General features: G+C 42.4%; 1 long non-coding RNA gene across 1 annotated transcript in view; it reads right to left on the reverse strand.

Annotated features, from left to right (window-relative positions):
* Nucleotides 1-12,164, reverse strand: part of LOC310760153 — a 146,248-nt gene extending 134,084 nt beyond the window's left edge. The window contains exon 1 of the long non-coding RNA XR_014546805.1: nt 12,074-12,164. This is a non-coding gene — a long non-coding RNA (uncharacterized lncRNA). The remainder of the gene's footprint in view (nt 1-12,073) is intronic.
* Between the last annotated feature and the right edge of the window lie 215 nt (nt 12,165-12,379).

Below are 12,379 nucleotides of genomic sequence, written 5' to 3' on the forward strand. Positions count from 1 at the left end.
AATTTAGACTCTTAAAACCCAAAATCTCCTGGTGCTGGAGGCCTTTACCAAAAAAGTAGCTACTTCCAAGTCAACCACTGATTAGTTCCTTACTATTTCCCCCGCTTTCAACCTCCAATATTTAATGTTCTCTAGTAAGGACTCGGGAAGGTGTTCTCTAATATCAGAATAAAGCTGGCATTCAAGAATATGGTGAGGCAAACCCCCTAGTCCTGGTGTGGTGAAAGGCCACTGGGCCTCAAAGTTTGCCAGGTTTCCCACATCTTGTGGAGGCAAATTGGGGAAAACAGTAGTGTAAGTTAATCCCATTTCTGGCTGGTTCCCTTATTTTTTAAAAGAAGTTCAGCACAATCCAGAGACTCACCCAGATGCAACTATGCACACAGAAAGGTATCCGCATAAACAGAGTTGTTTTCTTCTCTTCTAGAGTGTGTGGACATTATGTGTTCCAACTTGAAGAACTTGCATCAGGCGAGAGGGAGGAGTGGATGGGAACATGGGAGGTGTTTGCCCAGCACTCTCATGACTCTTCATAACAAACCAGTGCACTGCTATGTGCACACCACAAGAGGGAAGGGGGGAACCTATGGAATTCATTCCCTGCAACATGTGGACAGCTGCCCCATGTATGGGCGTGGGTTATGCCCCTAATTTGCATTCATCCTTACGACTCAGCTTTAAGAATGTCTGATTCATGAAAATAGCTGTAGAAAAGGCCAAAGTGAATTCCTGAGCTAGACACAGCATGGCCAGTTGCGTCATGGACTACAAGTAATAAAGAAAATAACGCAGTGAAGTGTATGCACAAAATTAGGCAATACAGTATGCCTTCTTCCCAGCAGCCTTCTTTTCAAGCAAATCTCAATACAGTACTCTGTTTTCCTTCACTCAAAACACATCAAAAGTTCTCAAAAAACTGACTGGCCAAACTTCTGATCTGTTAAGATTCCATTGCATTCAGGACTTCAGTCAAAACATTCCCCAAAATTATGGCGAGTCTTCCCAAGCCAAAGATGCTTCTGTTTATGCTCACTTCACCTCAGAGATAACATTCTCTCTTAACAAAACTGCACCCGTGCAGGATGGAACGAGATCTCCTGTGGCAGAGACAAGATTCTCAATTATGTTTGCATCTGACATGTGGGAACTCGGAAGCTTCCAGAGCCCGGTAAGCAAGTCTGAGAGCTTACATGCTCCCTGCCTTGCTGGAAATGTAAGGCTGGTTGTGTGGGGGTGGTTCAGGTCTATGGCTTTTTGTGGATATACACCATCCCTAGAACATAACCCCCATGCAAGTACTGTATATTGAGTCAGCTGTAAATGCTTGCAGAGTAAGCTGAGTAATGCATTCACTGGCATGGGTAGAATTGTACCCATATGCTTGAACCCAGCTCATAGGACCAAGCCCTTACTAATATTGGCTCTGAATAGCACGTTTTTTCAGCTCTGAAAATGAATAGCAGGTTAGAAACAGAAATATATTTGGCGAAATGTAAAAGCTCCATTACAAGCCTTTAGAGATCATATTGGCTCACAAATCTGGAAGCTTCTTAAGAGTGCTGTGCTGATGGATAACCTGCAGCAAGGATGCAATTCCTTTTAGGCCAAATAGGCAGCAAACCATCTGCTTTCCCACTGGGGAAGAACCCTTGTGAGAATAAAACACAAGAGAAACCCCAACCAAGCCTGATTTAGATGCAACCGCTAAAGTGGCTTTCTCAAAAGAACATGATTTAAATCCTGATGTGACGCAGAATGAGGAACCGCACTCGCTGAGCATGCGGCTTCCTGATCTGCCCCAGAAAGAAACTGGCTGCACCCATGTTAAAAGCACAAACAAATTGAAAAGAAGGGATATTTTAAAAGCAAGGGTGTGTAACTGGGCTACATCACAACGCCATTTTAGGCAGCTTGCAAAAAGAAGAACTTTGGGGCATAGGAACGAAGTTAGGGAGCTGCGTTTCTGATTTGTTCCATATTAACCCCTGCAATGTAGGACTCCTGCTCACAGCCATCCCTGGGTGGGCTCGAACCACCAACCTTCTGGTTAACAGCCAGGAGCACTGACCCATTATGCCGCGGGATGTATATAATTCTGCCCTCTGGTCCTTAAAGAGCACTATTGGAGGCCCTAAATGTGTTTAGTGGTGCTTCCTCCCAGGAAAGTGTGCATAGGACTGCAACTTGTTTCCTCATCATCTGGAAGTTGCATACTGATGGCTTCACAAGGTTCAGAAAGCCTCCTGCCAGCCTCCCTTAGGTCCAACAGTCCATGTTTTAACTGGGAGACCAGAAGAAACAATCACCACAGGGGTTTCTGAAGGCACTGCCTGGAGCCACTGCGAAAGGTTTGATCCCAGGCATCTCCAGGTTAGGCTGGGAAGGACTCCTACCTGAGACTCTGGAGAGGCACCATCAGTCAATGCAGAAATACTGGGCAAGACGGTGCATTGATCTCAAGTGCTATAAGGGAGAATCCCATGTCTATGCTGACGAGGTCCTGATCAACTAAACACTTATTTCTTTTCTCCTTTCCTTAACTCCCAGAAAAATGTGGGGCAGTGGAATCTGTATTTAACTTGAAATGTGTTTTTTTAAAAAAACAACAACAACAACAACCCAAAACCTCTACTGTCTATCCAATATTTATGGAATCTCTCCATAAGATTTTTATTCAATGTTTTTATCCTGTTCCCCTTTGACATTTCCATACTATTCATCCAAACTACCTCTTAAAAAGGCCGGGAAGGGGGGGGGGTTCTTTTCACACTTACACTTTTTAATTATGTCTGACACTGCAGGGGGGGAGGGCTGATATTTAAAATATACTGTATGTTTTTGCTGTCTTGAATAGGGGTAAATGCAAAAAAAGGGGAGACATCTGCTTTGCCAATGCTGCAGCTTTTACACTCAGATTATATAAGCAGCTCTCAAACTGACCTCATTAAACATTGATCTAGCCATTTGTTACTCCTTTCTCAGCAGCTTCGGTGCATGCTCATTAGCCAAGAAGATTTTTAGTTTGTTTATGTTAGCTCTCATCTTTACTGGCTACAAGTCTCTGTTCTCCCTCTTCCTTTTTCTCTCTCTTTCCCCCCTAACTCTCAATTGAATCCTGCCTATGTTTACTCAAATAAGTCCCACTGTAGTCAAAGACACTTTCTTCCTCAAAGGTAGCAGAGGCTGGCGCCCACTGGGATGGATAGGCAGGGAGGTCAACAGTAGGTGGCCCCAGAGAGAATGACAGGCAGAGCCAACTAGTTCTGGCTTTGTCCCCATCCTCATCCCAGCTGAGTTTTACAGGGCAACACTGAGGCTCAGCTTGAGACTCTTAATCTCAGGGTCATGGGTTTGAGCCCAACATCGGGCAAAAGATTCTTGCGTTGCAAGGGGTTGGACTAGATGAATCTATGAGCCACACCATACATTTAAACATTTATAGCACTTTAATAGCCATGGCTCCCCCACAAAGAATCCTGGGAGCTGTTCCCAGGATTCCCTGAGGGAAGCGATATGCTTCAAATATAAAGTAAATGTAAAGGACCCCTGGACAGTTAAGTCCATTCAAAGGCAACTATGAAGTGTGGCGCTCATCTTGCTTTCAGGCCAAGGGAGCCGGCGTTTGTCCACAGACAGGTTTCTGGGTTATGTGGGCAGCATGACTATACCGCTTCTGGTGCAATGGAACATGGTAACAGAAGCCAGAGCGCATGGAAATGCCGTTTACCTTTCCGCCGCAGTGGTACCTATTTATCTACTTGCACTGTCGTGCTTTCAAACTGCTAGGTTGGCAGGAGCTGGGGCAGAACAGCGAGAGCTCACCCCATTGTGAGGATTTGAACTGCCGACTTTCTGATCAGCAAGCCCAAGAGGCCCAGTAGGGAAGCTGCCCTGGATTGGCTGTAAGTAAGAAGGCAGGTAGGGGCTGGCTGAGGGCAGACGGAGGCTGGTGGGGCGTTGGCATGTATCATTGCCTCCACTGCTAGTTAGTGTGTTAAGGACTGCAGTCTGAAAGACAGGTGTTTTCGCTTCCCTGCTGATGTACAATGACTTTTCTCACATTCAGTTCAGCACTTTATTCCACCCACATTTGTGGCCTATAAATATCCAAGGTTCTGTTAGAAGCATATCAGCACAGTTGCTGTGAAAAGGCTTCTTTTATGTAGCTACTGATACAATGACCATCTCTTTCTTTACCCAGAAAATGCCGTGACACCAAGAAGCAGAATGAGATCTGGGACAGCAAAGTTTTTAAAAGTTACCGTAGTTTTCACTTTATAGTGGAGGTGGAGAGGCACTGGTTACTGCAAACTCCAGATCAGGAGAACATTCCACAGTGGTTTTACCTTCTGCACTGAATTTATTCCTCCCTGCTCCCTCGACAAAGCACAGAGCAGTACGTTAACAGAGAGAGAGAGAGAGAGAGAGAGAGAGAGAGAGAGAGGGAGAGAGATTCTTTCATATCTGGTGCAGAACAAATGTGTTAATTGGAAACATTTTAAAATGTAGCCGGGGTGGTGGTGCTGGTCCTCTTTTTAAAAGGATTCCCTTCCTGAAGAAATACTGAACAAATAGGTGCATGCCATGCTACACAAACAACTTTCCAGCTGTTTCCTTGCATCACAGTTCAGCCCAAGACACTCTTACCGAGAGAAGTTTATGTAAAAGCAGGTATAAGCAGACAAATCTTGGGGTTTCTGGGTGCTAGAAACACTGCCCACCATCACTTACTGGCATTCCTAAAATCTCCTAACATTCACCATGTAGTAACTTGGATTTATATTTAAAAAATGCAACGGAACTACGTTTATTGCAAAATGCAAAAAAAGGACAAATTTGGGGTGATAGCTGGGTGGAATCATTTGGTCTGATCTCTGATAATGTGCTTCTTATGTGTGAAATCCATGCTGTATTAATTTGTTTAGAAATAAATTCACTTATTAATAATTAACTAGAATTACATACTTGTTAATATAGATATCATGAAACACCTCATTAAAACCCAAGTATTAATTAATATAAATATTTCATTAAATGGTCAGATAGCCAGTTCTAATAATTACCACACACACACACATTGGATTTTTTTTATAGCAGCAAAGCCTGTCCTTAAGTCTGTTATTTCCAATTCTCTTTTATACATATAGAATTGTGAGTTTCCAGTTATCCATTTCTCCCTTTATTATTTTATATGAGTGTATTATGCCAGCTAATTTAATGATATCCAATTGTTCTCAGAGTTACCTAATCAATTCTTGGGTTTTTTTTTTGCTGCTTGAGTTTGTTTCAACATTTTAGCATACGTATATTCTTTCTGGAGTTGATATATACAGTACCTGGGCTTGATGCTTTCTAATAGTCATGTCACCCTGCGTATTATTTAGAAGGTGTAATCAATGTTCTGCTGCTCATGCCTGAAACTGAAACATTTCATTAAAAATAGTTGTTACTGATTGTCAATATGCTTTGGCCCTTCCATTTGTAAATATCTGAAAGCATGGTACATACAGTATGATGCTCTCCATGGTTCTGAACATAAATTTGCTATAAACAGCTCCTGGCAATACTTTATATCATTTTAATGTGGGTGGCTCACATTGCTGAAAGCATCCTTAGGACTGATGCCCAAATTATATTTTTGTACTTACTTGAGGATGCATGCATGCAATGATGTGGTGTTGGCCACAGATGGAATTTTCATTTTGATTTGTACAGAAAGAAGCCCATCCAAGTCTTCAGGGAGACAAAACACACACACACTACATTATTATTATTATTATTATTATTATTATTATTATTATTATTATTATTTATTACAGCCATTCCCATGGCTTGCAATATCTGCATGACTCTCTGCTGGTTGACTATACTTTAATAACTCTGCTTTAAAGCCATTGGTTTTATTTTTTGGCTATGCTTATATTTTTTATGGTTGCCTTCAGAAGTCCTTTTTAAGGAGTTAAAGGGAGGATATAAAATATTTGAGATGTAGAATTAGAGACACGAGCCCTATTCAGTCACTGCCCTTATGCAGTTAACAATTGTACAAGGAGGAGAGTGGTTAATTGCTACCATGCCCATCTTATTCCACAACAATAGTTTGGTTTGCACTGTAAACACAGGCAACGGTTAAAACATCCCAGCTCTTCCTCTGGTTTGCCTTTTGCTCTCTTCCTTGAAAACAATGATCTTTAAGGTTTGTTGGCCTCATTGAGCAGATGGAATCAGCAATTCCGAGTGCAAGGAATTCTCCACAGCAGTGGAGGCACTGAGAGAATAATGGTATACAAAGTTATCCCCACCCAGCCAACTTGCATCAGCACCATTGCTGCCTCACCATGTCTTTAAGAGAAATGGCTCCTCCTTGGAAGTAAATTAGGGAGCTTTGGGCCTGGATAGCACACAATATTTGCGTCCAAATATTAAGGTGAGGCTCCTCAGCAGCCAATTAGGGTTGGTGTGGTAGCATCCGGTCACATATGGCTTTCATCTAAATGGACATTCTTTGTTTGGCAGGGCAACTTCTAACGTAAAATTGCTTCCATCAGAGTCCTGATCTGTTAAGACTAAAATCTGGAAGGCACCAGGGTGGTGATGGTGGTGGTGGGGCATTTGAATGGGTGGGAAGCATCTGAAGATGCCTTCTTGTAAGTTGAACATGAGTCCCCTGAACTGCTGGGTGCAAGCCTGCCATCCTTTACAGTTTAGCACTTTACAGTGATGCACTGCAAGTAAAGAAATGAAGCTTTTTAAAATACTCACATTGTCACATTGTCCCACTACCCCAGTACTGCCTATTCTGACCAATAGTGGTTGTCCAGTATCTTAGGCATCGCTTGCTACTTGAGATCCTTTTAGCTGGAAATGACAGGCGTTGAACCTGGGACATTGAGATCCAGCGCCGAGGGCCTTTCGGCGGTTCCTTCACTGTGAGAAGCCAAGTTACAGGGAACCAGGCAGAGGGCCTTCTCGGTAGTGGTGTCTGCCCTGTGGAACGCCCTCCCATCAGATGCCAAAGAGATAAACAACTATCTGACATTTAGAAGACATCTGAAGGCAGCCCTGTTTAGGGAAGTTTTTTAATGACTGAGGTTTTAATGTATTTTTAATCTTTGTTGGAAGCCACCCAGAGTGGCTGGGGAAACCTAGCCAGATGGGCATTATTATTATTATTATTATTATTATTATTATTATTATTATTATTATTTATTGGACCTCTGCATGTACAGTGGTACCTCAGGTTACATACGCTTCAGGTTATAGACTCCGCTAACCCAGAAATAGGGCTTCAGGTTAAGAACTTTGCTTCAGGATGAGAACAGAAATCATGCTCCGGCGGGGTGGCGGCAGCAGGAGGCCCCATCAGCTAAAGTGGTGCTTCAGGTTAAGAACAGTTTCAGGTTAAGAACGGACCTCCGGAACAAATTAAGTACTTAACCCAAGGTACCACTGTAATGAAGTCTTTGTACTATGGTCCCTTTCCTGTAAGTGAAGACACAATTGCCTTTGTGTCGCTTCTAAAGGGGAGACAGGAGTTGCAAAACATGCCTTGCCCAAGACTTTGGGATGGTAAAATGAACTGGATGCTTTCCAGGTCACTCTCAGTCACTGCGTTACACAAAACCCACATTATGATTTAAGATAGAGGGAAGTGATTCGTCAGCATCCTGCTGATGTTGCATGCAACATCAAATAGCTCTTTCCATTTTTATTAAGACTGCAAATCACAAAAACATGGGAAATCATTAACATTTTTTTCTTGATGAAAAATCCAGAAGCCTACCAATTTTATTTTTTAAAAAAAAATGTAGGGGAGGCGAGATATTTAATTGTACCAAAAGATTAAGTTATTCAAAAAGAGAGGTTTTTGTGATCCAAAACCTTGAGGGCATTCTCACCCACTGAATTCTAAATTAGAGAAGGAGAATTAATTATCTGATCTCCCTCACCCCGCTGACAACTCTCTCTTTGTTGTGTGCTTGTTCTCTTCTGGTTTCGAGGGCTAGCTTTCATGTGGCTGGGACAGGATTCGACACCTTTCAATGCTCATTAGCCAACAGGACCTACATTTCACTTAATGCTTCATCTTGAGTTATGCTTCTGTAAAGAAAAAGGGCGTAATATTACTGGTTAGCATTGCCCAACTCCTTTTGTGTCCTTGCTTGTCAGAAGTTGCAGAAACAATGGATGTGGAGCTCTGGAGATCCCAGAAGCTTCTGTTTCAACTGTCCTGCATCCCGTGGCTTTGAAAATTCAATTTTCACATCTGAAAATAATGTGAAAATGACACCAACCACTGACAAACACCTTTGGTTGGGGGAAAAAAAATCTAATCTGCCTTTGTTTAATCAAACTAAATTTCTATAAAATGCCATTGTGCTTTTATACATTGTTTTATGACATAATCTAACCCCCCAATTGATTTGATCAGAAAATTATGTTCTATTTTTAACTGCAGCCTCAAAATTACAACTTACAGTGTATAATGTAAAAGCCTCACAATTCCTGCACTGCAGGGGGTTGGGCTGGATTAGTCCCTTCCAAGTATGATTCTATAAAAAGCACCGTTTACTGACTGACCTAGATAATAAACTAATGAATAAAGAAAAGGTTTAGAAACTTGCATTTCAGTAGTCTGGTAAAGGTGGCATGTCTCAGACTAGTCGTTTGATCAGCATACATGATAATGAACAATGATCACTATGTAGAGAATAACATCATTGGCAAGATAATAATAATAATACTCAGTCCTTTTTTTCAGGGAGTACTTAAGGGTACAATACCAACACCTCTTTTAGTTGTTCAAAAATGTGGCAAATATTGCAACAACTTCATGGTATTTTTCTACGGAGGGAAAACACTGATAATACTTATTAATATCTAATAATACCATATAGCGCTTTCAAAGTGTTCAGAACATTTTACATACAGATGGGCAGGGTATAAATAAATGATGGTGATGATGATGATGATGTAATCCTTACAACAATCTTGTAGGATAAGTCAGTATTCATTATGCTCTATATTGTAGATGACAGGGTCTGTGGAACGAGAACAGCTTAAGAACACTGTGAGAATTCATGGCTGAAGTCAGATGTGAACCAGAGAACTTCTGATCTGCAGTTCAGTCTCTTAGCCACTGAAGAAGAAGAAGAGTTTGGATTTGATAACCCGCTTTATCACTACCCGAAGGAGTCTCAAAGCGGCTAACATTCTCCTTTCCCTTCCTCCCCCACAACACACACTCTGTGAGGTGAGTGGGGCTGAGAGACTTCAAAGAAGTGTGACTAGCCCAAGGTCACCCAGCAGCTGCATGTGGAGGAGCGGGGAAGTGAACCCGGTTCACCAGATTAGGAGTCCACTATACCACTACACCACACTGGCTCCATGCTACAACAAAGAGATTTTACAGAAACCTCCCATGCAGTATCACACACCCATGCCAATATTTTATTTCTTAATTACATTCACTGCCTTTCTGTTCTTCCAAAGAGGTCAGGCAACCATATATAGTGGCGCCTTGTACCCTCACAGCAACCCTGCGGGAAAGGTTAGGCTGTTACCCGACCAGCTACATCACCGGCCCTGAACTTGTGGGTCAGGACAATTGTGAAGTAAGTCACACCAGGTGTACCACCACCATCTTCTTTAAACCTTTAGAAATGTGCTTTCTTTTAAAGCAGGGGTGAAGGGATTCTGCATTGTTGGACTACAACTCCCAACAGCCCCAGCCAGAATGGCCAATGGTCAGGGATGATGGGAATTTTGCCCAACAACATAGGGAGGGGCACAGGTTCCCCATCCCTGTTTTAAAGAGAAAGGGTTAAAAAAAAGTAAAGCAGAGAAATGGGAGAAACTGAAAGAAATAAAGAGAAAAGTGGATGCAACGGTGGTGGTGTGGCAAGAGGTGAAAGACAAACAGAAATAGAAATAAATTAAAAGCAGTTCCCAGGCTGGGATTAAAGGTAGATTTCCATCTGAAAAGGTTGAAGATGGGGCAAGAAATGGTCTTGAGAAGAAGAACATGATGTTCAAAACTCTGATCAGCTCACAGGAATTGGTGTATATATGACTTTAAGAAATAGACAAATATACAAAGTTTTCATATCACTTCTACCCTTTCTGCATGGATTGAAGGAAGGACCTTACACATCTGCCACATATCCAGTGCATGGGGAAGATTTTGGGGCCCACTGTCAGACTGAGCAAAGAGATGCTCAGGTCTGTTTGATTCGCCTTGTGCAGACTGAGCATGCTCTCAAGACTCCCGTGCAACTGTGCCTTACAGGAAAAGGTGACAAGCAAGCTGTCTTTGTGGGAGGTTGTCTGCCAGACTGATCTCCCTTTTTAAAAGACACCTGACACAGGCTGTCTTAATCAACCCAAACCCTCTAAGCTGTTTACAGAATATAGATACATACAATACATATGTTTTTCTGAATAAATACATCATAAAGCACCCAATAAAATCAAACACTACAAATTGGCATAATGTTTTAGCAAAACATGAATAAAATCAGCAGGTTTAAAACACATCTGCACAATAAATTAAAATTACATGCCTGTGTAGGCTTGCCTAACCAAAAATGCTTTTAGTAGGCACCATAAATAATACTGTGAAGGTGTCTGCCTAATAGCAATTACTGAGCTACAGCTCCACAGCATCCATCTATCCTACATTTTTACAATTAGCCCTTCTTCAGATCCTCAGTGGGCTACGCTTGTCTTGGAAGGTGCAGAGGTTAGGGTTAGGTTAGAGGTTAGGGTTAGAGGTTAGAGGTTAGGGTTACCTCTTTATACACAGAGTTTAGGCATGGTAGTACTCATAATTGGTTTTAAAATGCACACATTTTGTGCAGAAGAGATTTCTCCTTCGTGTATGCTTGAAAACCACAGGCATTTTCTGATGGAAACTACTGTAACATTCAAAACTAACCCCTACTTCCCTATTATAGCCAACAGTCATGGGAACCAATGTAGATGAAACACATTCAAGAATTTAATGTCAGGATCCTCTGTTCTCCCTTTAGTTTGCACCATTCATTTAATGTAGCAATGTTGCTCCTGAATCCCAGGCATAGGACTGAAGAACAATTCACTCACAGCTTACATTAGTCCCGGGACATTATTTAAGGTTAAGCCCAGTTATGTGACCAACTGGCCTACGGCCTATAAAAGTGACCACTTTTTCCCAGACTTCAACATGCCTATGTGAATGTAATTGAACTCACCCATTGCTATAACTTTTCTTCCTTTGGATGAATCCTTGATTTCATTCTTCATATTGAGATCACCCTGAGCATTTGGTCTTCTGCTGGGGTGGGGAAGAGCACATCCCTGGGGCTAAATTACTCTTGGCACCCACAACGATTCTCACTGTGTCCCCACAGAGGCTGCTAGATTTGTTTTCTTCCTCAGCAGCTGTTAGCACTACTTCAGTAATACTCAGCAGATTAAAGTAGCCTGCATTTAATTAATTGCAATAAGCTACTGTAGTTGCTGTGGGCTTTTTTCCCCTTCCTAAGAGAGAGTTGGGCACTCTGAACAGTATTTTGATTTCCAAATGTAAAGCGGCAAGGCTAGCTGTGGCTCCTCTAGTGCACCAGGGTGCAGAATTCTGCTCGGAGACACTTGGCCAAACTGTTTCCCCAATTTTCTTGCTGAGGCCTCCCTGGAGCCACCTCTTCCCAGTAACATTGCTGAAGTGCTTCCCTCCCCTCTATATCTGCCATCTGTCATAGATGTTTAAGTTGAGTTTTCTGCGTTGTGGGGCCTTGGACTAATGACCCTTGGGGTCCCTTCCAGCTCTACAACTCTATGATTCAATATTTCAAATGCTGCAGCAGTGCAAACAATGAATCACCAATCACACACCCACATCCAAAATCACAGAGCTAAGAGTTTGTGGGTGCCAGACTCCCCTAAATTCCTGGGTTCAGTAAGTGTTAGAATTTAATCAATGTCTGGAGTCTAACTGGATGCCACACTCCTAAGCCCTGGATGCAGCTTCCTGTGTTCAGGAGATCACCTAGGACAGGCATAGGCAAATTCAGCCCTCCAGCTGTTTTGGGACTACAGTTCCCATCATCCCTGACCACTGGTCCTGTTAGCTAGGGATGATGGGAGTTGTAGTCCCAAAACATCTGGAGGGCCGAGTTTGCCCATGCTTGACCTAGGAGATGAGCCATTAAGAAAACAAAGGAAAGTTATAGGCCATTAAGAAAATGAATAGGGGAGTGGGCTCAGAGTTAGTTAAAAGACAAAGCCAGAGTTGAGAGTTTGCTGTGATGTGAGCTAGAGGAAAAAAGGTTGCAGGCTCTTAAAGGGAGCAAGCTGTAGAGGCTAGCAGATCACGATGGTTGAGTTCTGTTTGCATACA

This window comes from Podarcis filfolensis (assembly GCF_964270895.1).
Source record: "Podarcis filfolensis genome assembly, chromosome: 3".
In the NCBI taxonomy this organism is placed as follows: Eukaryota; Metazoa; Chordata; class Lepidosauria; order Squamata; family Lacertidae; genus Podarcis; species Podarcis filfolensis.